This window comes from Mesoplodon bidens (genome assembly GCF_964165515.1).
Source record: "Mesoplodon bidens genome assembly, chromosome: 18".
Classification (NCBI taxonomy): Eukaryota; Metazoa; Chordata; class Mammalia; order Artiodactyla; family Ziphiidae; genus Mesoplodon; species Mesoplodon bidens.
Window position 1 is genome coordinate 38,811,965 of NC_138175.1, and position 26,613 is coordinate 38,838,577.

At 48.3% G+C, this 26,613-nt stretch overlaps 1 pseudogene across 1 annotated transcript; it reads left to right on the forward strand.

Annotated features, from left to right (window-relative positions):
• Positions 1 to 1,629: 1,629 nt before the first annotated feature.
• On the forward strand, positions 1,630 to 25,628 carry LOC308606362 (zinc finger protein 541-like; annotated as a pseudogene). Its single transcript has 13 exons — positions 1,630 to 3,306; positions 4,955 to 6,823; positions 8,562 to 8,620; positions 8,832 to 8,991; positions 10,212 to 10,536; positions 17,084 to 17,147; positions 17,741 to 17,883; positions 18,290 to 18,393; positions 19,632 to 19,707; positions 20,266 to 20,354; positions 23,867 to 24,007; positions 24,191 to 24,372; positions 24,490 to 25,628. The product of its transcript is annotated as a zinc finger protein 541-like (transcript).
• The last annotated feature ends 985 nt before the right edge of the window (positions 25,629 to 26,613 follow it).

Below are 26,613 nucleotides of genomic sequence, written 5' to 3' on the forward strand. Positions count from 1 at the left end.
TCAGAATACAGTGGCAAGCACAAGTGTGTGGTCCAGAAGAATTTCTGAATGTAAGAAGAGAGTTGGGCAAAGGTTTCTTATGAATGACCTCCCCCCAGCCAAACTCCACCCCCAGAAAACAGTGTTTTCTCAACCCCAAATTATCTGCATTGTAATCATCTAGGGGCCCTGTGAAAAATGCAAATTCCTGTACCCCACCACAGACTTTCCTAATCTGAATCATTGCAGGTAGGGCCCTGGAACTTAAATTTTTTAAAGAAACTTTCTTAGAAGACTAGTTTTTAGATATGCATAAAAATTGGGAAGATGGTATAGAGAATTTCCATATACCCCACACTCAGTTTCCCCTATTCTTATCTTACATGAGTATGGTACGTTTGTTACCATTAATGAACCAATATTGCTATATTATTATTAACTAAAGTCCATGCTTCATTCAGATTTCATTAGTTTTTACCTCATGTCCCTCTTCTGTGCCAGGATCCTCCCAGGACGCCACATCACATTTAGTTGTCACATCTCCTTAGGCTCCTCATGGCTGTGACAGTTTCCCAGACTTTCCTTGTTTTTGATGACAGTCATGAGAAGCCGTGGTCAGGTATTTTGGAGAATGTGCCTCAGCTGGGGTTTGTCTTATGTTTCTTATGATCTGAGGGGGAGGAAGACCACAGAAGTGAAGTGCCACTGTCCTCACATGGTATTCAGGGTGCACGGTGTCAGTGTGACTTGTCACTGTTGACGTGAACCTCCACCACCTGGCTGACAATGTTTGTCATGTTTCTACGCTGTAAACTTAGTCCCCGCCCCCAATACTGTCATCTGTGGAAGGAAGTCACTGTGCACAGTTCATGCGTAAGGTGTGAAGAGTCATGCTTCAACTTCTTGAGGGCAGAATAGCCACACAAATTATTTGGAATCATGCACGGCCGTTTATTTCTTTGTTCAGTCATTCATTTATATCAGCATGGGCTCACGGAGAGTTTATAGACTGGGTTATTATCCAGTGCTACTTTGTTACTCAAGTTGTTCCAGCTTTGACTATTGGGAGCTCTTTCAGTTGGCTCCTGTGTCTCTTTGACATACCCCATTTGTGTGTGTGTGTGTGTGTGTGTGTATGAGAGAGAGAGAGACAACGAGATGGAGGCTGAGAGACTTCTGTTCTGGAACTACAAGATACTCTAAGGACATCCTGTATAATTTCCTGCCCAGTCTTCGAACCAGCCCTTTATCCAAGGAGCCCTGGTTACTTTTATTGGAGAACAGTATTAAAAACTAAGATCTGGGCACTAGGTGTGTTTGAACCTGAATGTTTAACACAGTCTCACCAGCTATTTCTTAATGAAACCAGAGTTAGAGAATCTCTGCTCTCAGTTTTGACTGCCGTCACTCAAGTATCAGCATACCTCAGAGGTACTGCAGGTCCGGTTCCAGACCACCACCATAAGGCCAATCATAGGAGTTTTGTTTGTTTCTTTCCCAGTGCCCATAAGTTATGTTTACACTATACTATAGTCTATTCAGTGTGGAGTAGCATTTTGTGTTAAAAAAAAAAAAGTGGGGCTTCCCTGTTGGCGAAGTTGTTGAGAGTGCCTGCCGATGCAGGGGACACGGGTTCGTGCCCCGGTCCGGGAATATCCCACATGCCGTGAAGAGGCTGGGCCCGTGAGCCATGGCCGCTGAGCCTGCGCGTCCGGAGCCTGTGCTCCGCAACGGGAGAGGCCACAACAGTGAGAGGCCCGCGTACCACACACACACACACAAAAGTACATATGTTAATTTAAGAATACTTTATTGCAGACTTCCCTGGTGGCGCAGTGATTAAGAATCCACCTGCCAGTGAAGGGGACACAGGTTCGAGCCCTGCTCCCGGAAGCTCCCACATGCCGCGGAGCAACTAAGCTCATGCGCCACAACTACTGAGCCTGCGCTCTAGAGCCTGCAAGCCACAAGTACTGAGCCCGCGTGCCACAACTACGGAAGCCCGTGAGCCTAGAGCCCATGCTCCGCAATAAGAGAAGCCCACACACCGCAACAAAGAGTAGCCCCCACTCGCCACAACTAGAGAAAGCTCGCGCAGCAATGAAGACCCAATGCAGCCAAAAATAAATAAATAAATAAAAGAAAGAAGAGAAAGAAGTCTTCAAGTATTTGGAAACTAAAGAACACTCTTCTAAAATAACTCATGGGTCAAAGAAAAAAAATCAAAAATGAAATTATAAAAAAAACCTACTCATTTACCCAAGGAGTAGAGAAACATGGAAAATTCAGATATATAGGAAAAGGAAAATTAAGTTGATCCATGATGCTACCAATCAATCCCATTCTGTTTGTTTCTATTCAAATTTATTTTTCCCTTTTAAAGACTAGATCATTCCGTTTTTCAACAATCCTCTTGTTAGTGGCACAGCACTTAGTGATACAGCATGAACATCCTTTCACGTCAATGGATATTTTCCTACAGTTGTATCTTAAATGCCTGCGCCATAGACCATTGAGACCAGAATGCAGTCACCCACCTGCCCTCGTGTCAGTTATTAGGTGGTTTCTCACATTTCACCAGGAAAAATAATGCTGCAGTTAACTCGCTTGCAGTTCACTGCAAGATCTCCGTTAATTTGTACAGATCTGCCTTAATTTCCTTAATTAAAAAACCAGAGTGGAATTGGCTGGGAGAAAGGACTTAAACTTTTCTAAGATTTTGCATTGTGCATTTCTGGATTGCACTTGCAAGTGTGCTGTTGATGTTACCGTCATGAAGTCCTGCCTGTCCAGTCACTGTGTCCTGGAAGCACTCAGACTGTTGCTGTCCCCTCCCTTACCCCCCAAGTGTGGCTTGAAGATTGCGTGCCGCCCTGGAGGGGTGGCCTGACCAGGGTCCCTTCTCCCCCTCACCTGGTGCTAAGCCTGGTCTTCTCTGCGAGTGAAGCTGCTGAAGTTGGGGTTCTCGGCCAACTCCCTGAGTTGGTCTCAGCTGCTGAAGTTGGTCCGAGGGTGGTAGAGTGCTTGCGCCCGGGCTCCAATGTCCCCGGATGTCATAACCTGTGCTTTCTCCCTCTGTCTAGACCTGGGGCTAGGCGTGCTCAAGGTGCCCAAAGAGGCTAACGAAGGAGGCAGGGCCACGTCTGGGAGCACAAGGAAAGGAAAGCGGCAGCACAGGTCCCCTCAGAACCCACTCCTGGACTGCAGCCTCTGCGGGAAGGTGTTCAGCAGCGCCAGTTCTCTCAGCAAGCACTACCTGACGCACAGCCAGGAGAGGAGACACGTGTGCAAAATCTGCAGGAAGGCCTTTAAGCGTCAGGACCACCTGTATGTAGGAGTCTGGTCGGGATGTCTGTTCAGGGGGCTGCTGGGGGCTGGGCGTGTTCCCGGTTCTTTTGCATCCCCTCCCATCCACCTGCACCGCCCCCCACCGTCGGGTGTCCCAGGTGTGTGCGACCTGTGCTCCTACCACGGCCAGTGTTTGGGGGGGGGGGCAGGGCCTACACTGCCCCGCACAGCCCACCCTCCCCAGCCTCCAGATTCACTCCAGTGAGGAGAGCGCCGCTGCGATTTGCAGACAGGACCCATTTGCTTTCAAAACACACTCCTGAGGCAATTTTGTCATGGAGGGAGTTGGGCTAACTGTGTAGAGAAAGTTTCAGAGTCCCTGGTGGGTGTCTGAGCAGAACAGATATGCACTCCATGAGGAATATATGTTGGGATAACACCAGGGCGTGAGGGGTTCTGAAATGCCTGTTTCTAGAACATGGCAATGGAGTGTTCACTCTGTTTTTTCCTTTTTTAATTCCCCCTTTTATTAACTCGAGTTTTTTTTAAAACTTGACTTTAAAAAGCAAGCTCAGTGTAAGAGCAGCAGAATTCCGTTTGTTCTTCATGTCTTAGAAATGATAAGCTTTTCTTGCTGCCGAGGGAGGAGAGACAGACTTTCAAACTGAGAGACTCGTAAGTGGGAGAGGACGATCCCTTGCATGTTTACAGCTCGCCCAGCCTTTACTGAGGCTTCGATGAATCCCGCTTTCATTGTATCCTCTCCTCTCTCACCATTAAGGATGGGAAATGATTTACTCCTGTCACAAGCTGGTAACAGTTAGGGCTAGAAAGTGGGTCTCCAGATGCCCTCTCTGCTGCTTCCCTCAGATGGAGGCCAAGGGTCCACGTTTGGGAAAGGGTTTCATTATTTACTGGGTCCCATTGATTAGAACCATCCGGAGTAGGATTGTTGGGAACCCAGAGGGTGATTTACCCATTTGTTTATATTTATAATATATTAATGCAGGTATAAGTATGATGTAAATATAATACATACTTGTATTCGTTTATATTTGCAGAAATTATAGGCAAATTTGGCTTTTTGTTGTTGTTGCTGTGGGGCTCCCAGGTAGCTGTCTAGAGGACTCCTGTGGGAAGGCAAAGACTCCTTTGTTCGAGGAAGGATCATCCCCAAGTTAGCATTTCCTCAAGTGCGTTCTCAGAACTCTGGTTGTCTGGTTCTCGGGGATGCTAAACGGGTCTATTTAAAAAAAGGGTTTTGTGGGCAAATAAGTTTGAGAGACATGGAAAGTTCAACAGATCTCTCTTTATCTGCTCTGTGGCTTTTCAGTTTGCTCCTAGGAACCTCCAAGAAGTAAAGAGTGTTTTTCCCAAACTTATTTGCCAGCTGAGCCCAAGTCCTCAGGGAGCAACTCTGGAGACTGGTGTTCCTTAGGAACCCACTTTGGGGAACTCTGCCTTGACTCCCACTGATTTTTTAAATCTCAGATTAGGGGTTTGCTTAGGGGTGAGGGCAAGAGCTCCCCCTTCCAGACGGCTTTGGCCGTAGCAGGGGTCTTTCCTCATAGGGTCTGAGCACAGTTTCTGAGTTGCGATGCTGCTGGCCCCTGGGGACACGCCTGGGCTCCTGCAGTGGGTGACCCACGCCGAGACACCTACTAACTTTCTCCTCATGTGATTCCAGGACCTGGCACACGCTCACTCACCAGAAGACCAAGCCCTTTGTGTGCATTGAGCAGGGCTGCAGTCAGAGCTACTGCGACTACCGCTCCGTGCGCCGGCACTATGAGGTCCAGCACGGCCTGTGCATCCTCAAGTAGGCCCCCCCGGAGGAGGAGCCCTGCGGGAACTCACCCCACGCGCACGAGTTTGCCAACCAGCCCGCACCCGCGAGCCTGTTGTCCCTGGTGCCCCCGGAAGCCCCGTCCCCCAGCTCCCTCTTCCCCAACCAAGACCTCCTGCGCTGTATCATGAACAGCATCGTCTGCCAGAAGATCCCTTCTCCCAGGCCAGCCCCGGGAGGGCCTTCAGACAGCGGCGAAGGGAGGATCACGGCCTGTTCCTCCCTGCCCTCGTCAGGGTCCTCCTTCTGGGGCCCAGCCAGCACCCCAGCGGCCCCAGGAGCCCTGGGCACTGAGGTTCCCGAGGAGCCCTGGCCCCCATGGAAGGAGCCTGCCACGGACGTGTTCACGGCTGTCCACTCGCATGCAGCGGAGAACAGCGGCCCCTACCCAGCCGAGCCGGAGCTGCCGCTGCTCCAGCCCCCATCATCCCTGGAGGGCTGGCCCGAGGGCGCTCCCCTGCCCGCCTGCCTGCCTCTGTTCCGTGGCCAGACTGTCCCCGCCAGTTCCCAGCCATCAGACCACAGTTTCCAGTGGCTCCGAAACCTGTCGGGCTGCCCTAAGAGCTAAGGAAACAGTATGTTTGTCGTCCACAAGCCCTCTGCAGTGCCGTCCCAGGAGGGCTCCGGGCCTGCCCCGGGCTCAGCAGCGACTCCCCTGCGGGGGAGCCCTCACCCAGCCGGGGCACCGGTGTGGAGGACACGCCGCCTTTCCCTCCCACGCTCCTGAAGGCACCGGGGGAAGCCTCGGGTGACCCCAGATATGCCAGCACCAGCCGGGAAGAGGACTCCTGGGCTTCCAAGAAGAGCAAGTTCGACTGCGACTCCTCCTCGTGGCAGAACCCTGGTGAGCCTGGACCCCAGAACGGCCCAGAGTCCAGCGGCCTCCCGTCGGATGCCCCGCCGCTCTTCCGGCAGCTGTTCCTGAGGTCTCAGGAGTCTCTGGTGAGCCACGAGCAGATGCAGGTGTTCCAGATGATCACCAAGTCCCAGCGGATCTTCTCCCACACCCGGGTGGCTGCCGCCTCCTCCCAGCTTCCCACACCCGACGGCAAGCAAGTTGCCCTGAAGTCACTGCAGGGGCCGTGGCCACAGCAGCCCCCACCTATGGCGCCCACTGTTGACTCTCTGCATGCTGGCCCCATGAACCCTGAGCCAGAGGGATCCCTAGCCCGCAGGAGAAAATCCACACCCTCTCTCCCCACAGAGGCCTCCCCCAGCAGCGTGAGGCAGGACACAAAGGGAAGACCAAAAGTGGCTGCTGCTCCACCTGCCCTCACAGCATCGTCCCTGGACCCTCCTGGGAAGCCAGACATCTCCTCTCTGGCCAAGCAGTTGAGATCCTCGAAAGGGACCTTGGACCTGGGGGACATCTCCCCCGGGAGCCTGCGTCAGACCCAGTTAGGAGGGGAGGAGCCATCCAGAGCCCACCTCCCAGGGAAGCAGGCCCAGGCTGAGAATGGCACGGCTTCCGGGGCCACAAAAGGTGGAGAGGGCCCGGCCTGCTCCTGGGGCGGAGGCTGCAGGCTCTTCTCTGGCAACTCCAGGGCCCAGGGCTTTCCAGGCTTCCGGAAGGAGAAAGTGAAAATGGATATGTGCTGTGCGGCTTCTCCAAGCCAGGTAGCCATGGCCTCCTTCTCGTCGTTGGCCGGGCCTCCAGCGGATCCCCCCTGGGACTCCAAGTCCAAGCTGATGATACTCAACAGGATCCAGGTACCAGGGCCCTCTCACGGGACCTGACCATGCGGGAGGCAGAGTCTCGTCCTTACCTGTGTCCGTGTTTCTGACTTGTCCAGGCACTGTATTTAACCTCAGCAAATCCTCAGATGCAGTTTGTTTACAGAGGGGGGAATGAAGGTCCAGAGAAGTGATGGTTCCTCCCATCACCCTCCGCCCTGCAACACACACACACAAAACAGAACAGGGCTTTAGAGTTGTCAGAGACACTTTGCATCATGTTTCTTCACTAAACTTTTTCTATTTGCTTTCTTTCTGCCTTTCGCTTCCTTTTGGATTTGCCTCCTTCACTTCTTCAGAGCATGTAAAGGCAGAGCTCCTTTGCCCTTGATATTTGTACGTGAAATGCTGTGTCTATTCTGGTTGTGAATCACAGGTCCACAAGTCCGACTTGGCCCCTACTGCACGCCTGGCACTGGTCCGCCCTTTTGGAGCAGCTTGGGTCCTCCCACATCGTGCCCGTGAGGTCCTGGGTGCAGAGAGCTTGGCCACGTCTCTTCGTGATATTCCGAGGTCCAGCATCCTTCCTGTCACACCACAGCTACCTCCTCCTCTTTTTTTTTCTCACAGCTTTAATATTCACGTGCCATCTAATTCACCATCTTGAAGTGCACCATCCAGTAGTTTTTAGTTTGTTTACGAGGTCGTGCACGCATCGCCACTCTTTGCCAAAACACTTTCATCACCGCAAAAAGAAACCCCACACCGTTGGTTGTCACCCGCAATCTCTCCATCCCTCCCAGCCCCTGGCAACCATGCATCTACCTTCTGTCTCCATGGATTTGCCTATCCTGGACACTTCATGTGATTGGAATCCTAACGCTGCGTGGCCTTTCGTGTCTTTTGCTTCTTTCACTTAACCTGATGTTCTCAGAGTTCCTCTGTGCTGTAGCACGGGTCAGAACTTCACTCCTTTTTATCGCTGGTAACTTGTCCATTGTATGGATACACCATATTTTATTTATCCATTCATCAGCTGATAGGTATTTGGGTTGTTTACCCTTCTTGGCCATTGTGATAACGGCGCTATGAACATTTGTGTACAGATTATTGTTTAGACATATGTTTTCATTTCTCTTGGGAAATACCTTGGAGGGGAATTGCTGGGCTCTAGGGTAATTCTATTGGAGGAAGTGCCAGACTTTTCCAAAATGCTGTGCTGTTTTATATCCCTACCCAGAGTGTATGAGGCCTCCAGTTTCTCTGCATCCTCACCAACACTTGTTATTGTCCAGTTGGTTCACCTTAGTGGGTGGGAAATGATAATCTCATTATAGTTTAATTTGCATTTCCCCGATGGCTAATAATCCTGAGCATCTTTTAATGGCCACTTGTACATCCTCTTTGGGTAAGTGTCTATTCAGACCCTTTGCCCATTTTTAAATTGGGCTGTGATTTTACTTTTGAGCTGTGAGAGTTCATTATGTATCACAGATACATAAATCTACATAGTCCCTTATCAGATACATGATTTGCAACTTTTTTCTCTTATTCTGTCTTTTCACTTCTTGATGATGTCCTTTGAAGCACAGAAGTTGTAAGTTTTGATGAAGTCCAATACATCTGTCTTTTGTTTGGTTTTGGAGTCATCCAAGAAACCACTGCTTACTCCAGGGTCACCAAGAATTACACCTGTGTTTTCTTCCAAGACTTATAGTTTTCACTCTTGCATCTCATTTCTGATATGTTGGCTCAGAGGTATTTTCGTCTTCAGGGTGGAAATATCTACCGGCTCCCCCACCCGATGAAGGAGGAGAACATGGCGGGTGGCTGGTAAGTTCAGAAGCCCCTCGGGAGTCCTGTGGTGGCTTTGATGTGCTGGCCCTGGGTGAGCGAGCTCTGGATGCTCCACTCCTGAAGGGGCGAGCACCAGGCCACGGAGAATCGGGGGCATCATGTCCATTTCTTTAGGGTTCGTCCAAAGCTGTCTGTCAGAGGATCAGTGTTTGGGGACGGAGCCCCATTCTCCCTTTCTTCCCCACAGTAACCAGCACAATGGTGGTCCCACAGACTGGGCAGAGCCAAGGAGCACTTACGTCTGCAAGAATTGCAGCCAGATGTTTTATACAGAGAGAGGGCTGAGCAGCCACATGTGTTTTCACAGCGACCAGTGGCCGTCACCTCGAGGGAAGCAGGAGCCGCAGGTGAAGGGGCTCGAAGCTGCCATTCATCTCAGGATGGAGCCGTCCTCCTGCGGGGAGCCTGGCTGGGGGCCGGGAGTCAGGGCTGTGCTGCTCTGGAGGGGCCCCTTGCTCCCTACCTACTGTGTCTCTTAAAGGGCTGGCTCTGCTCTGTGTGTAGGTGTGTGGCATGGAGTTTTGCAAGCCACCAAGACAGGTAGGTGCTGAGGCCAGAGGGGGACAGGCAGAGTTCCCCGGGAGGCAGGAAGTCCTTGGACAACATGACCGCAGCCCCTTTGGTGGTCCCAGTGTCGGTGCCAGTGGCTCCAGCGAACCATCCCCCGGGGAGCAAGGTGGGTGCACTTCCTTCCAGCTGCTTTCCAGCTTCCAGTGGGAGCTGTGAGAAAAGCCCCCAAATCCTGACTCCAGAAGAGCTTGATTTGCATGTTCCTTCATCCCTTCAACCTCCAGTGAACTTCCTTTGTGTCTGGCCCTGTGCTGGGCAGGGCTGGGGACACTGCAGCGACCACAACAGGCCTGCCCCCGTCTCCTGGGGCTCCCAGCCCAGCGGAGTAGATAGACCCATCCCCGGACACTGAGGACCCAGAACGGGCCGGGCTGGGAGAGTGAGCTGTGGGAGCCCCGAGGGCACGAGAGACCCTGCCTGAGGAAGGGGGCGTTGCAGCTGAGAGCTGGAGGATGAGGAGGGGTAAGATGGGCAGAGAGGAGGGGAGATTGTGTGGAGGTAAGAGAGAGTGTAGCAAGGTCAAGCCGTCGTCTCTTCAGCCTGTGCTGGAAGACCCCACCTGGAGAAGTCCATGCTGGACTCGGGTACGGGGTGCACGGAGCCCACTGTTTGTCTCCCAGGAGCTGCTGTCATTTTGAGGGCAACAGGTTTTCCTTTTGTCATGCTGTTGCATCTGTCTGGCCCCCACACTTTAAGTGCCAGTCACTTTAACAACGGACATGAGTTTCCAAAATGGTCTGAGTGAGGGCCCTCCTTGGGGGGTGTGGGTGCCTGAGAAGGCCCCAGCGTCAAATGTCGCCCGGCTTAGGGTCTGGAGTCTGGCTCAGGCGTGGTGGCCCTGCCCGGCTTCCTGCGCTGAGGACTCTGGGCACGGCCATGCTGGGTGTGCATCTGGCTGGTCAGTACCCTTTCCCACTCTCAGGCCATCTTGAGGTCTGAGGTTTGGGGCCGGTGGCCTCAGGTGACCCCCGTGGTTCTGAAGTCTCTTCTTCTCCAGGGTCAGGAGAAGGACGGGGAAGAGAGAGACATCAAGGAGAGCAGCCAACACAGGAAGCGGAAGAAGCTCCTCCGGCCCAAGGCACTGCTCATCCCTCCTCCGCCCTCCATGTCTGGGGAGCCGGGCCCGGGAGGATGCCGCCAGGGCTGCCTGCGCTCGCCCGTGTTCCTGATGGACCACCTCCTGAAGGGACTGTCCCAGTGACCTCCCTACACACCGCCCCCGATGCTCAGCCCCATCCGGGAGGGCTCTGGACTGTATTTCAACACTCTCTGTTCCACATCTGCCCGGGCCCGTCCCGACAGGCTCATCAGCGCCATGCTTGGTGAGTGAGCTTGATCACCCCATGATAGGCCTGCGGGGGGCCAGACCCCCGCCCCCTGTAGAATTTGGTCCAGCCACTCTCTCTGGCCTACGCCTGGGTCTGCTCTGGGGGTCCCGTTGCTGTTCAGAACTATCCCAGGACCATCTGGGACCAGCAGCCTTCTAGGTGCTTATAACTTTGTAGCCAGAAAGAAAATAGACGCCATTTAGCCTAACCACCCTTCTGCCTGCCCTTTCGAGTAATTGTTTAAACAGCTTTATTGAGGTATAATTCACATGCCATATGAATCACCCATTTAAAGTGTACAGTGATTTTTTAGTGTATTCTTAGGATTGTACACCCATCCCACAATCTAATTCTAGAGCATTTTCATCACCCCAGAAGATTATATCCACGAGCGGTGACACACAGGCCCTGTAGCCCCCAAGTCCTCAGCCCTGGGCAACCACCAGTCTACCAACCTACTTTTTCTATGGGTCTCCCTATTCTGGACATTTCATGTAATTGGAATCATAAATTACGGGACATTCTGTGTCTAGTTTGTTCACTTAGAATAATGTTGTCAAGGTTCATGTTGTAGTATGCATCAGTGCTTCACTTCTTTTTATGGATGAATGATATTGAATTCTCTGGATAGACAACATTTTATTTATCCATTCATTAGTTGACGAGCATTTGGGTTGTTTGTGTCCTTTGGCTATTGCAAACAGAGCCGTTAAGAACATTTATGTGTAAGTTTTTGTTGGACATAAGTCCTCATTTCTCTTGGGTATATAACTCAGAGTGGAATTGCTGGGTCAAAGGGTAACTATATCTAACCATTTAAGGAACTGCCAGACTGCTTTCCAAAATGGCTGGGTCACATTAAATTTCCACCAGCATTGTATGAAAGTTCCAGTTTCTCCACGTCCTTGCTAACACTTCTTAGCTGTCTTTTTTATTACACCCATCCTAGTGGGTGTAAAGTGGTAGCTCATTGTGAGGTGTTTGTTTGTTTGTTTGTTTTGCGGTACGTGGGCCTCTCACTGTTTGTGGCCTCACCCGTTGTGGAGCACAGGCTCCGGATACTCAGGCTCAGCAGCCATGGCTCACGGGCCCAGCCGCTCCGCGGCACGCGGGATCCTCCCGGACCGGGGCACGAACCTGCGTCCCCTGCATCGGCAGGCGGACTCCCAACCACTGCGCCACCCGGGAAGCCCCCTCATTGTGGTTTTGATTTACATTTCCCTGATGGCTAATGATGTTGAGCATCTTTCCATGTGCTTATTATCCATTTGTATATCTTCTCGGGAGAAATGTCTATTCGGATCCTTTGCCCATTTTTTCAATTGAATTCTTATCCTTTTATTATTGAGTTGTCTCAGTTCCTTATATAGTCTGCATGCAAGCCCCTTATCAGATATATGATTTGCAAATTCTCTCCCGTTTTGTGGGTTGTCTTTTCATTTTATTTGTGATATGGTTTGCAGTACACAAGTTTTTAATTGTGATGAAGTCCAACTTATTCTTAGGCCTGCGATCAATCTTTAGTTAACTTTTATATACTGTATGAGGTAGGAGTCCAAATTCACTCTTTTGCATGTATGTATCAGTTCTTCTAGCACTAGAAAATACTCTTCTTTTCTCATTGAATTGTCCTCGTACCATGTTTTGTTTTGTTTTGTTTTGCTGTACGTGGGCCTCTCACCGTTGTGGCCTCTCCCGTTGCGGAGCACAGGCTCCGGACGCGCAGGCTCAGTGGCCATGGCTCACGGGCCCAGCCGCTCCGCGGCATGTGGGATCTTCCCAGACCGGGGCACGAACCCATGTCCCCTGCATCGGCAGGCAGACTCTCAACCACTGCGCCACCAGGGAAGCCCTGTCTTGCTACCTTTGTGGAAAGTCAGTAGACCATAAATGATTTCAGATGTTTCTTCTTCTTTTTTTTTTTTTTTTTTGCGGTATGTGGGCCTCTCATTGTTGTGGCCTCTCCCGTTGCGAAGCACAGGCTCCGGACGCGCAGGCTCAGCAGCCATGGCTCACGGGCCGAGCCGCTCCGCGGCATGTGGGATCTTCCCAGACCGGGGCACGAACCCGTGTCCCCTGCATCGGCAGGCGGACTCTCAACCACTGTGCCACCAGGGAAGCCCTGTCTTGCTACCTTTGTGGAAAGTCAGTAGACCATAAATGATTTGAGATGTTTCTTCTTTTTTAATACAGACATTTTACAGCTATAGATTTCCTTCTGAACATTGCTTTAGCTACATTTTGTAAGTTTTAGTATGTTGTGTTTTTATATTCATTCAGCTAAAGTATTTTCTAATTTATCATTCCACTTCTTGTTTAATACACTGACTATTAATGAGTGTGTTGCTTAATTTTCACATATTTGTGAATTTTCCAAATTGCTGCCTTTTATTGATTTGTAATCTAATTCTCTTTTGGTCAGAGTACATACTTTGTTTCTTTATCAATTTAATTTATTTAATTAATTAATTAATTTTTTTTTTGGCTGTGCTGTGCGGTTTGCAGGATCTTAGTTCCCCCACCAGGGGTCGAACCCATGCCCCCTGCAGCGGAAGCGTGGAGTCCTAATGACTGGACCGCCAGGGAATTCCCTTAAATTTATTTTAAAATTTAAAATTTATTGAGGCATGTTATATGGGCTAGAATCCAGTCTGTCTTGAAGAATGTTCCATGTGAATTTGAGAAGAATGTATTCTACTGATGTTTGGTGGAATGCTGTATTTTGTCTGTTTTGTCTAGTTAGTTTCAATTTCCTTGTTGATCTTCTGCCTAGTTGCCCTATCCACTGTTGAAAGTATTGAAATCTCCAACTGTTCTTTTTTAATGGTTTATTTCATCCTTCAGTTCTGTCGTTTGTTGCTTGGTGTATTTTGGGGGTCTGTTTTTAGGTGTGTATATGTTTGTAATTGTCACATCTTCCTCACGGCTTGACCTTTTATCATTAGGATGTGATTGTGACATCATTTGTCATAATTACAATAATTTTATCATTATCTCTAGTAATATTTTTGGTTTTAAAGTCTAATGTGCCTGACATTAGTATAGCCATTCCATTCTCTTTTTTGGTTGTTGTTTGCTTGGTATATATATATTTTTCTCGTCTTTTACTTTCAGACTATTTGTGTCTTTGAAAATAAAGCATGTTACCTCTAGACACCATTAGTTGGATCATGTGTTTTTTATCCAGTCTTACAAACTCTGCCTTTTGATTGGTTTGTTTAATCCCTTCTTGTTTAATGTTAGATTGATATGGTTGGATTTACATCTGCCATTTTGCTTTCTATTTTCTATACGTTACATGTCTTTTTCTCCCTCTGTTCCTCCTTTCCTGCTTTCTTTTGTATAAAGAGAGTATTTTCTAGTGTAACATTTTAATTCTGTTAATTTTTCACTTTTTCTTAGTCATTTCTTAGTGGTTGCTCTAGGACTTAAAATATATGTCTTATCAGAATCTGTTAGGATGTGTAATAACTCACTAACAATGAAATATAGAAACACTGCTCCTATCTAGCTCTCTTCCTTCTAACTCTTTTGCTATTATATGTGAGAGACCCAGTAATAACCTTACTGGTCATGTTTCTTGCTTTATATACTTTTATTTCGTGTAAAAACACTGAGAGAATAAAGGAAAGCAAGCATGATTTATAGAGGTTGTTATATTAACCTTCTTCTTTACCATTTCTGATCTCTTCATTTATTCTTGTGGATTTGAGTTACTGTCTGAGGTGGTATTCCTTTACTCCAATGCAGCTGTGCTCCTTGTGCAGTTACTGTCACATATATTATATCTCTGTATGTTACAGGCCCACAATACATATTGTTTTATGCAGTTATATTTAAGGCCATTAAGAAACGAAAAGAAATATGTAATCATAGTGATTTTTATAGTTACCCATATTTACTAGCGCTTCGCTTTTTTTTTTTTTTTTTTTTGTTTGGATTCAACTCACCATCTGATGTCATTTGCTTTCAATCTGAAGGACTTTCTTTAGTATCTATTTTTATTAGGGATATATAATTCACATACCATACAGTTCATCCCTTTCAAGTATAGAATTCAATGGTTTTTAGTATATTCACAGAGCTGTGCAACCATCACTACCATCAGTTTTCAGAAATTTTCATCATCCCCAAAAGAAGCCCTGTACTTATTAGCAGTCCCTCCTTTCCATCCTCCCCATCCGCAGCCATGGGTAATGACTAATCTACTTTGTCTCTATCGATTTGGCTATTCTGCCTATTTCATATGGGTGGAATCATACAGTATGTGGTCCTTTATGAACGCCTTCTTTTAGTTAGCATGATGTTTTTAGGTTTCATCCACGTTGCACTATGTATCAGTACTTTGTTCCTTTTTGTGGGCTGAATAATATTTCACCTTCAATATTTCTTGTAAGACAGGTCTGCCAGCAACAGTTATCCTCAGTTTTTATTTATCTGGGAGTGTCTTTATTTTACCTTCATTTTTGCAAGATAATTTGCTGAATATAAGATACTTGGTTAACACTCTTTTACTTTCAGTAATTTGAATATATTATGCCATTGCCTTGTAACCTACATCGTTTCTCTTAAGAAGTTAGCTGTTAATTTTACTGTAGTGCCGTTGTGTGTAACAAATTGTTTTTCCCTTTTTGCTTTCAAGATCTTATCTTTATTTTTGCTTTCCACATTTTGCCTATGTTATGTCTGGATGTAGAGCTCTTTGTGTTTAATCTTTCTTGGAGTTTGTAGAGTTTGCTGGATATACATATTGTTTTTCATCAACGTTGGGAAATTTTCAGCCATTAATACTTTAAATATTCTGTCCCTTTCTCCCCTCTTTCTGGTACTCCCACTACATATATATTGTTGCATTTAATGACATCTCACATTTCTCTGAGGCTCTCTTCAGTTTCCTGCATTTTTTTTCTCTCTCTTCTTCAGATTTCATAGTCTCCATTGTTCTATCTTCAGGTTTGCTGATCATTTCTTCTGCGAGCTCAGATCTACTGTTGAGCCTTATTTTGGTTATTGTACTTTTTTAACCCCTGAATTATTTCCATTTGGTTCTTCTTCTTCTTCTTTTTTTTTTTTTGTTTTGTTTTGGCTGCATCGCACAGCATGCAGGATCCTAGTTCCTCGACTAGGTATCAAACCCGTGCCCCCTGCAGTGGAAGCGTGGAATCTTAACCACTGGACCGCCAGTGAAGTCCACATTTGTTTCTTTTTAAAAAATAATTTCCATCTCTTGATGGCATTTTCTCTTTGATGAGAAATTTTTATTTTATCTTACTTTAATTCTTTAAGCATGGGAGCCAGGGGAAGAAGAAGTCCCCATCTCCTTGGCTGCACCTACCTGGGTAGAGCTTCCATTACAAAGAGCTGGGGGCTAGGTGGGTAAGGGAGTGGGCCATGGCTCCAGTGCCACAGACTCTCACTGTTCTTCCCACGATTTAGTAGATTTCCTTGGATGAGTATTTCTTAAAATGCTGTATGCCTTTAGGACAACTTGCAGAGACTTTAGCTTACTGTTCTTCTCTTTTTAATGATTTTTGTCAGTAAATTTGTTGTTTTGCCCAGTTCCTTACTCTAGTTTTTCAGAAGTCTTATCCCCCTTCCATGCAATCTTTTTATTTTATTTTATTGTGATGTGAACAGTTAATCTGTGATCTGCCCTTTTAACAAATATTGAATGAAGTGTGCAATACAGTATTGTTGACTATAGGTACAATGTTCTACAGCAGATTTCTAGAGCTTGATTAATTGAAACTTTATGCCCATTGATTAGTAACCTCCCATTTCCCACTGCCCCAACCCCTGGTAACCCCTATTCCACTCTTTGATTCTATCAATATGAATTCAACTACTTTAGATATGTTATATAAGTGGAGTCATGCAGTGTTTCTCTTTCTGTGACTGGCTTATGTCACTTAGTATAATGTCCTCAATGGTCATCCATGTTGTTGCATATTGCAGAATTTCCTTTTAAGGCTAAATGGTATTTCATTGTATGTTTATGGCACATTTCCTTTATGTGCTCATCTGTCAGTGGACATTTAGGTTGTTTCCACATCTTGGCTATTATGAATGGTGCTGGAGTGAACATGGGAGTTCAGATATCTTTTTGAGGTCTTGACTGCAGTTCTTTTGGATGAGTACCCAGAAGTGGGTTTGCTGCATGATATGGTAGTTCTACTTTTAATTTTTGAGGAAACTCCATACCCTGCAATCTTTGTTTTGTCATTTTCAATTTTACATTGGATTAGAGTTGATTTACAATGTGTTAGTTTCAGGTATACAGCAAAGTGATTTTGTTATACATATTCACATATCTATTCTTTTTTAGATTCTTTTCCCATATAGGTTATTACAGAGCATTGAGTATAGTTCCCTGTGCTATACAGTAGGTCCTTGTTGATTATCTATTTTATATACAGTAGTGTGTGTATACCATGCAATCTTGAAGAGCCTGCTTTTAGCTGCTCTGGAAAGTCAGGCAAAACGGGCCTCATGGGTCAGTTGTAGCCAGTCTTCTTGAGGCTCTTCTTTGGGTGTTTTCCAGATCACATGGACGGCTCTTTTGGCATCAGTGTGGTGAAGGACAACAGCAAGATCAGCACTGAACCGTGAGTTGGAACAGACTTAGAACCTGAGGGTCCTTGCAATGTGGGGATGCTTTTACCCTCCTTGCATTCCAGTGTCGGTTTTCCCCAAGGGAGCCTTCATCACGGGAAAGTCAGGTCTAGATCCAGAGCCTCCCTAGGAGAGAAGTGGTGGATTTTTCCAGGCATTTCCCCAATATTCCTTCTGTCCAGACATACCATAGTTGGATCTCTGGGGACAGAATGCCCAGCACCCTGGGGTTCTAGATAGAATTGATGATGGCACAATGAGATACTCTTTTGTAGCTTGGATGTTACCTTGGATACAGAAGAATGCCAGGTATCAGCACATACCTCCCCTGTCCTAGACCCCAAACGCCTGAAGCCAGAAATCTGGCGATAAAGCAAATTGGAGGAAGGAAGGAAGTATCCCTCAAGAGGTCTCTGGAATACCTGCGCGTGTCTACTGGGCTGATGAGCACTCCCTGTGTCTGAGAGATGGCCAAAAGGTGGGTTCCACAGCCCTGGTGAGCAGGGCTCACCGCACATCTCTCTTGTATTTCCCATCTTGGTCACACACATATGTCTCTATGTCCGTGTGTGTGGCCTCATTTCAGACACATCAACATAGGAAGCCAGTTTCAGGCTGAGATCCCAGAGCTCCAGGACAGATCACTGGCTGGAAGTGACGAGCATGTAGCTACTCTGGTCTGGAAGCCATGGGGAGATGTGATGACCAACCCGAAAACACAGGATAGAGGTGGCTGAGACTTTGGGGCCAGGTTCCCGAGGGCCCTCCTCCATCCCCAAGGGTTTTCTCCTCCCAGTTCTCACCTTGACCAAGAAGCAGTGATCCCCAGGCGGGGGTGGGGTGGGCAGAGCTGGCCTTCAGCGCAGGACGGATTTGCTGTGCTGAAGTTCCCTTGGCCCACCTCTCCTCTCACCCAGTAGCTGGGCAGGCCATCCAGAGCAGGTGCCAGGAGCAGGGTTTCTGCCCATCCTCCTTGTCCCTCCCTTCCCTCAGCCTGCTTTTAGCAGAGAGATGAGGGAGATGGTGACAGGAGCCCCCCGCCCCATCTGTGCTGTTGGGGAGGTTTCCTCTCTGGCACTTGCTGACCCTCTGTGTCTCCTCTCCTTCCCGCTGCCGGGCTGCCTGCTGGAAACAGTGACTGAGCTCTTCAACGTGGCCTGCTCCAGCGTGATGCCGGGCGGGGGCACCAACCTGGAGCTCGCTCTGCACTGCCTGCATGAAGCCCAGGGCAACATCCAGGTGCGGTGCAGGCGAGGGAGGGCTCAGAGGAGCTGTGGGAAGCTCCCTGCTCTCTTAGGGCCAGGGGCTCTAGGCGCAAGACACGTGCCTTCTACTTGGGGCTTTGCAGCTCATGAGAACCAAAGGCTGGCCACCCACCCTTCTCCCTGGTCGCTTTGGGAGTGGTGGTGTCCTTTTGAACGTAGGGGAAATGCACACATACGGGCTCAATCAGTTATTTATCTGGGGTGACAGCAGAGCACCAGGGTTCCTCCAGCGTTACCTCATGTCAGCGCGGCACTGGGGAGGCAGTGCCTAGCAGAACCAACTCAGGGCCTGCATTAATCTGGTTTATTTACTGAACATGAACTTTTGGATTAAAAACGGTGTATGAAAACCTCTGATGCAACAGAAATGCCTCTGGCTCCTCCAAGGACCCTCCTCACAATCCTGAAGTTTAGAAAATGAAGAAGTCCAACTGTGTGTAGTGGGAGAGGAAGTCACGTCACCCGAGTTGGAGACCCAAGAGTCAGGGCTACATGGTGCTATTTCTCAAGCTGAGAGGCAGTGGCTGGCACGTGGTGGGTGCTCAGCAGAGTAATCAGCACACATTTACTGGGTCCTCCCGATACCTGGTGATGTCATGGTATCAGGCTGGGGCCAGCTCAGGGGCCCATTCTTGGTTTAATGCTCTGCTGCCACCATCTTGAAATTCTTAATAGTTTGTGAGCACGGGGCCCCGTGTTTCCATTTTGCGCTGGGTCCTGCAAACTGCATAGCGAGTCCTGACCGGGGTTACGCTGTTGAGCAAGACAAATGCCCTCTCTTTGCAGGGCTTACATTTTAGGAGAGTGAGCACATGAAATACATTTTTAAAAAGTGATAGATAATGATTAGTGCTATGAGGACCATAACATGGGTTAGGGCGGGGGCAGTGCCACTCCAAATGCTGCTCCCTGAAGAAATAAGGAGCTTGTGCCAGAATAAGTCCACACACTGTTTGGTCATCAAGTAAATCTTGCTATGAAAAAGGTAACGTCAGCTGCACTCAACAGTCCGCTTAGTGCTGTAGGCAATGTGTCCCAAGTGGTTCACAGCTGGTGGCCGGTCCACAGACCGACCACACTTTGAGTCGCCCTGGGGTAGGGGTGGCTTTAGGGAGGGCTGCACATATTTTCTGAATGGATGAAAGAATGAAGGCGGGCCTCTACCTCACCTTCCCTCCCTCAGAGAGTTGCCCACCACTCCTGTCGTTCCAGGTTGCCCTGGAGACCCTCTTACTGAGAGGACCCCAGAAGCCACAGACTCACCCTCTCGCCAACTATCACTACACAGGTAACGAGCGTGGCGGCCCGCGTGGTTTTGGCCTGGCTGAGGCCCCTGCGAGCCAGTCAGTTTCCATGGCAAGCTCTGCACGTGCCTCCCGGAGTTCTCTTGGGGCCTACACCTGCCCTCCCAGAAGGGCCCATCCTCTCTGGGGGACTCAGTGGGTGCTGTTCTCTAGTTGGATCCAACCTTCCCCTTTCCACTGGTTCCCTCGTGGGCTCTTCCTGGCCAGAAGGGGGGTGCCAGGTTGGGGTGGGCTCAGGTTTCCCAGTTGAGCACTCCAGCGTTGGAGTCAGGCAACCAGGGGCCCACGGCTGCCCTTGGCAAGTCTCTTAACCAGAGGAAGCCTCGAGTTGCTGCACCTGTCAAGTGGGTATGGTAATAGCCCCTACCTGCTAAGGTTTTTGTGAGGATTGTGTGAGATAAAGCAAGTAAGGGGCTTAGCAGAAATCTTGGCATATAAGTGGCGCTCGGTGGCCTGAAAAAGGAGGGGAGTCTGCACTTCAGCCGTGGCTGTGGTCCCAGAAGGAGAAACATCCTTCCTCCTCTTGGCTGTTTCTCCAATAGGTTCGGACATCTGGACCTCCATGGAGAAGAGGCTCTTTAAGAAGGCGTTCTGTGCCTACAAGAAGGACTTCTACTTGATACACAAGATGGTAAGGCGAACATGGCCGGCTGGTGTAGACAAGGCTCCTTCACACGGCCGAGGCGCTAGAACTGCAGGGCCTGTCAGGGGCGATACTCTGCTCCTGCTGTGAACAGTTGACAACTAAAATGCCATTGCTTTGAACAACCTGAAACAGTACAGAAATGAATCTCATGTTCAAAATAAAGCCCTCCAGGCCCCTCCCCACAATCCTACTTCTGATTGATAACCTGACAGGTATTTACTGCCCATACGGATTTTACGCACCTATATGTATGCACTTTCTCAAAAAAGGATGACATCATATACTTAATATCCTGCTGATTATTTTGCTCTTTTTTTAACTTGATGTAAGCAAAATTGCACATAATCAAAGTGTAAGATTTAATGTTTTGACATATTTATACACTTGTAAGACCACCACCATGATCAAGATAATGAGAATATCTGTCACCCCCAAAAGTTCCCTCCTGCCCCTTTGCAACCCTTCCTTCCTGCCACCCGGGTCCCTAGTCAACTCTTGTCTACTTTCTGTCACTCTAAATGAGTTTGCATTTTCTAGAGGTTTATATAAATGGAATAATCATACAGCATGTGATCTGCTTTGTCTGGCTTCTTACACTCAACGTAATGATTTTGAGAGTCATCTCTGTTGTCGTGTGTACCCATAGTTCATCCCTTTACTTTTGAGGAGTATACCACTGTGTGGACGGACCACCGTTCATTTAATCATCCACCTGTTGGTGGTTTCCAGTTACTGATGACTACAGATAAAACTGCTCTGCACATTTACATACAAGTCTTTGTACGGACATGTACTGGGTTTGTTTTTTTTTTTTTTTTTTTGCGGACACGGGGTTGGGATTATAAATACCTAGGAGGGGAATGAGGGTAACTTATAGTAGATGTATGTTTAACTTTTTAAGAAACTGCCAAACTGTTTTCCAAAGTGGCTCTCCCACTTCCCATTCCCACCAGCCGGTTATGAAAGGTCCAGTTGCTCCACACCCTCGTCGACACTTGGTATGCTAAGTCTCTTTAGTTTTAGCCATTCTAATGAGTGTACAGTAGCCTCTGACTCCATTTTCCTAATGACTAATGATGCTGAGCATCTTTGTGTTTTTTTGCTATATGTGCACCTTCTCTGGTGAGCTGTCTGTTCATATCTTTTGCCTCTGTTTTTATTGGAGTGTCTGTGTTTTTATTGAGCTGTAGGAGTTCTTATTTTGTTCTGAACACCGGTCCTTTATGCAGATATATGCTTTGGAAATATTTTCTCCCAATATGCCATTTGTCAGTCTTAACAGTGTCTTTTGAAGAAAAGTTTTAAATTTTGCTTAAGCATAACTTACTAGTTTCTCTTTTATAGACTGTGCTTTTCGTGTTGTATCTAAGAAATCTTTGCCTAACCCAAAGTCACAAAGATTTTCCCCTATGTTTTCTTCTGGAGGTTTCATAGTTTTCGGTTTTATTTCTAGATTTATGATCCATTTTAAGTTTATTTTTGTATGGGGTGCGAGGTGAGTTCATTTTTGCATATGGATATTTATTCCAATACCTTTTGTTGGAAAGACCATACTTTCTCCACTCAGTTGCTTTTGTACCTTTGTTAAATATCAGTTGGCCATATATATATATGCATCTACTTCTGGACCCTGTATTCTGTTCCATTGATCTGTTTGTCTTTTATTAAGCTATTCCCATACTGTCTTTATTACTGTAGCTTTATTCTAAGTCTTGAAATTAAAAAATGTTGGTCCTTCAACTTTGTTATTCTTTTTCAAAGTTATTTTTTTATTCTAGATCCTTTTTAATTCCCTATGAATTTTAGAAATAACTTGTCAATTTCAAAATAAAAATTCCTGCTAGGAACTTGATTGGTACTGTTTTTGACTCTCTACGTCAACTGGGGAGAGTTGTTACCTTAACAATATTGAGTCTTCTGCCTCGTGAACAGGGTATATCTCTCTATTTCAATCTTTAATTTTTCAGCAATATTTTGAAGTTTTTAGTGTACAGTTGTTGCATACTTTTTGTCAGACTTATTCCTAAGCGCTTGGTTTTTGTCTGTTTTGTTTTTGGTTTGTTTTTTTTTTTGCGGTATGCGGGCCTCTCACCATTGTGGCCTCTCCCGCCGCGGAGCACAGGCTCCGGACGCGCAGGCCCAGCGGCCATGGCTCACGGGCCCCACCGCTCCATGGCACGTGGGATCCCTCCAGGACCGTTGCACGAACTCGTGCCTCTTGCATCGGCAGGCGGACTCTCAACCACTGCGCCACCAGGGAAGCCCAGTACTTGTGTTTTTTATGATGTTATAGAGTTCTTTTTTATTTCAGTTTCCAATGGTTTGTTGCTAGTATGTATAGAAATAAAATTGATTTTTATATTGATCTTGTGTTCTGAAATGTTGCCAAACTAACTTACTAGTTTTGGTAACGTTTTTGTGGATTCCACTGAATTTTCTACATAGACAGTCATATCATCTGCAAATAAAGACACTTTTATTTCTTCCTTTCCAACCTGGATGCCTTTACTTTTTGTCTTGCCTTTTTGCACTCTAGAACCACCAGTACAGTATTGAGTAGAAGTGGTGAGAGTGGAAATCCTTGTGTTATTCATGATATTTGAGGGGAAACCACTCCACCGTTAGCTGTAGGGATATTGTAGGTATCATTGATCAGGTTGAAGAGAAGTTCCTTCTATTCCTATTGTGCTGAGAGTTTCCATCAGGAATGGACATTGGATTGTATCAAATGCTTTTTCTGCACCTATCAAGATGCTCATATGATTTTTCTTTTCTAAGTTTAATATGATGAATTACATTGATTTTCGATTGTTAAACCAACCTCACGTTTCTGGGATGAGCTCCACTTAGTCATGGTATATTGTCCTTTTCATATATATATATATATATATATATATATAGTTGGATTCTGTTCGTTAAAGTTTTGTTTAAAATTTTTCATCATGTTCATGAGGGACATTGGTCTGTAGCCTTCTTTCCTTGTAATATCTTTGTCTGGCTTTGGTATCAGAGAAATGTTGAACTTACGGACTGAGTTGGGAAGTATTCCTTCCTCTTCAGTTTTTTGGAGGGCTCTGCCTAGCTGTCGCATAAGGCTCTGAGGTATCCACCACGTAAGGACACTCTGCTTTAATTAGTCCCAGTCGGTAGACATGTGGCTCCACATGATGTCACAGTGAGCGTCCTCGTGTGTACCTTTGTGTGCGTTTTCCTGGAGAGAAGCCTTCCTGGGCCAGCCTTGTTGCTCAGAACGTGCAGAGCTTAGATGGTGTTGACTCTGGTGGCTTCTCTCTGAACTCCTTCATCCCCAGGAGGACTTTGTGATTCTCTGTCCCCCGTAGCAGAGGAGCATACCAAGCCGTAGGGGAGAGACGTTTCAGGAGGGCTTTCAAAAAGTGGCGGCTGGCCCCATGGGGAGGGGATTTAGGGCGTCAAGGCCATCCTCACTGCTGCTCCTGAGGCACTGTCCTTAGCCGGCTTCTGTCTTCCTCCACTAGGTCCAGACAAAAACAGTAGCCCAGTGTGTCGAGTACTACTACACGCAGAAAATAATGATCAATTTTGACTGCGGCCGAGCCCCAGTGCCGGAAAAGAGGGTCAAGAGAGAGCTGGGTGAAGCAGACAGGATAGAAGCGAAGGTAAAGGGTCTCGGGGTAGGGCTTCAGGAGTTCAGCACGGATCTGGATGCCCGGTGCCCATCCAAGCTGGGTGGCGGTGTGGGGATGCACCCCGCGACGTCTGGACGCTCTGGACACCTGCTTCTCCCTTAGAAGGGCGGCGGGGCGGTCAGCACCCTTTCATCACCTCTGCCCCCTCTGCAGGTCACTCGTAGCCCTCGGAGGAAACCCAGCCACCTTCCAACCCCCGAATTACAGAGGACTACTGAGAGTTACAGGAGGGAGTCCATCCCCAACTCCAGCCCAAACACCAGCTCGAAGCGAACCCCTGAGCTGCCGGGGAGCAGCAAGGGCCAGGGCTTCTTTCCCTGCCAGAAGTGTGAGAGGTACCGCCCTTTCCCTGGATGCTCCCACACCGCCTGCCCTCAGCCCTCTGGGGTGCCCCCCTCAGGGCTACCCGCCTCCCCCTGCTCTGACCCCTGTGTCCTCTGGTGCCTCCTCAGGGTGTTTGGCAAGATCAAGGGTCGGAATGCCCACATGAAGTGGCACCGGCTTCAGGACCACGTGGATCCCACCGTCAGGGCAAGGTGGCCCATGGAGCCCTTCCAAGTGTAGGAGGAGGAGGGCGAGCTAGGGGCTGGCATCGGCCCTCTGCATGGGCAGCTAGTTGGGACGGGCACCTCCAGCCCTGTTGCATCTCCTTTGTTAGGTTGTTTTTGTACATTTCTCCTTGTATATATTATTAAATTGGTTTCTAAAGCAGCTGTCTTCTGGCTTCCCTGCCTGTTGATCCAGCGAAGGCTTTTGAGCCCCTGCCGCTCCCAGAAGCCACAGTGACTGAGTCCCTGCCCTGGAGGAGCCTCATACATGAATGCAGCCAGCATTTATCAAGCACCTGCTGTAGCTGTGCCAGACAATGCCCAGTCCACGTGATGGGGACATAGTGATGGAGGGACAGGCCCCTCCGCTCACAGAGCTTACATTTTAGGAGCGGGAAGGTAGGCGTGATAAAGCAGCAAAAAGGTGAGTTTAGATATCTATAGTGCATATGCTTTGGGCCGTAATAACAGAGGAGTCAGCGTAGGTTTCAGCTCTCAGGACACGTGGTGGTGCCAGTGGCTCCACGGTGAAGTCAAGGCCTGCCAGCAGTGGCCAGCGTCTGCAAGTCGGCTGCAGCAGCAGCAGCAAGAATCCCCTCTTGTACGCGGAGCACCCAAACCTTCGGAGGGTGCAGGGCAGAGAGCAGCTCCCTCCCTTCCTTGTTCCCCTTTTTAAAAGTGAGGAAAGCTTGTAGCAGCGCCCAACAGAACGCCCCTCACGTGTCCTCGGCCAGAACTGTAGCCCGTGCTCTTTCTAAACTGATCCGTGGCAGTGGAAAGGGAAGTGGCCACCGTTATCCCAGACCCTCAGGATTTCTCTCCAGGACAAAAGCATAAGTTGTGTTCCCCCCAGTTCCAGGAGTGGGGAGAACCAGTGTGCTCCCTCAAATTTGTTGTCACCCGATCCAAACTGGAATCCCATTTGCCAGGAAAAGAAGAGGAAGCAGAAATGGCCACTGGGGAGTCAGACCTTGTGTCCACCACAAAGTGACATGAGGAAAGTACAGCAGGGGGCCAAGTCCGAGGGAGTGACGGAGTGGCAGACGCTGGCAGGTGGATGGCGCGGGGGTGGGAAACCACACTGAGGAGGCTGCTGAGGCTGAGACCCACTTCCAGGCCCCGGTGAAGCAAAGCACAGACTCTGCCGTGGGAACCAGGGGAGGCTGTGCAAAGCTCTAGCTGCTGTGTGGGGGCCGTGGGCGGCAAGACGGGAATCCTGGAGAGTAGCTGGAAGGCTCTCAGCGGAGATGGTGGCCTGGGCTGGAGTAGCAGTGAAGAGGCCAGAAACGCAAGGATTAGGGATCACGTTAGAAGTAGATTCAGACGTGCTGATGGGTCACACGTCACAGGGAGAGCTGGTAAGGAAAAGGACAGATGGAGGTTGGCAGGGCAGGTTGGGGTTTGAGCAACTGCGTAGATGCTATTAACTGAGATGAGGAAGAGGGACACCTCAGAGGATTGATGGCTTAAAGGCGTGATTGTGTCTGTAACTGTGTGCTGCCTTCGGAGGGACTGGCTAGGGGAGCAGGGCAAACGGTGGTGTCAGGAGGCTTCACAGAAGGGCCAGGTTTCAGCTCAGTCCATCTGAAAAGACGGGGAGGGAGGAGGAGCAGAGGAGGAAGTTGAGTTGGAGGCGGTGCGGTCACTGTGGTTGGGGAAAGGACTGTGGCATCAGATGAACCAGAATTTACAGCCTGGCTCTTCTTCCTTCTTTGCCACCTTGAGCAAGTCATTTTCCCTGTTTGAGTCTCAGTTTTCTCATTCTGTAACTGGGATGGAAAATGCCTACCCCCATATATCTGGTTTGTTTGTTTTGAATACCCTTTAACTTTTTGTTGTTGTTTTTTTGCTGTGCTGGGTCTTGGTTTCTGTGCGAGGGCTTTCTCTAGTTGCGGCGAGCGGGGGCCACTCTTCATCGCGGTGCGCGGGCCTCTCACCGTCACGGCCTCTCGTTGCGGAGCACAAGCTCCAGACACGCAGGGTCAGTAGTTGTGGCTCACGCGCCCAGTTGGTCCGTGGCATGTGGGA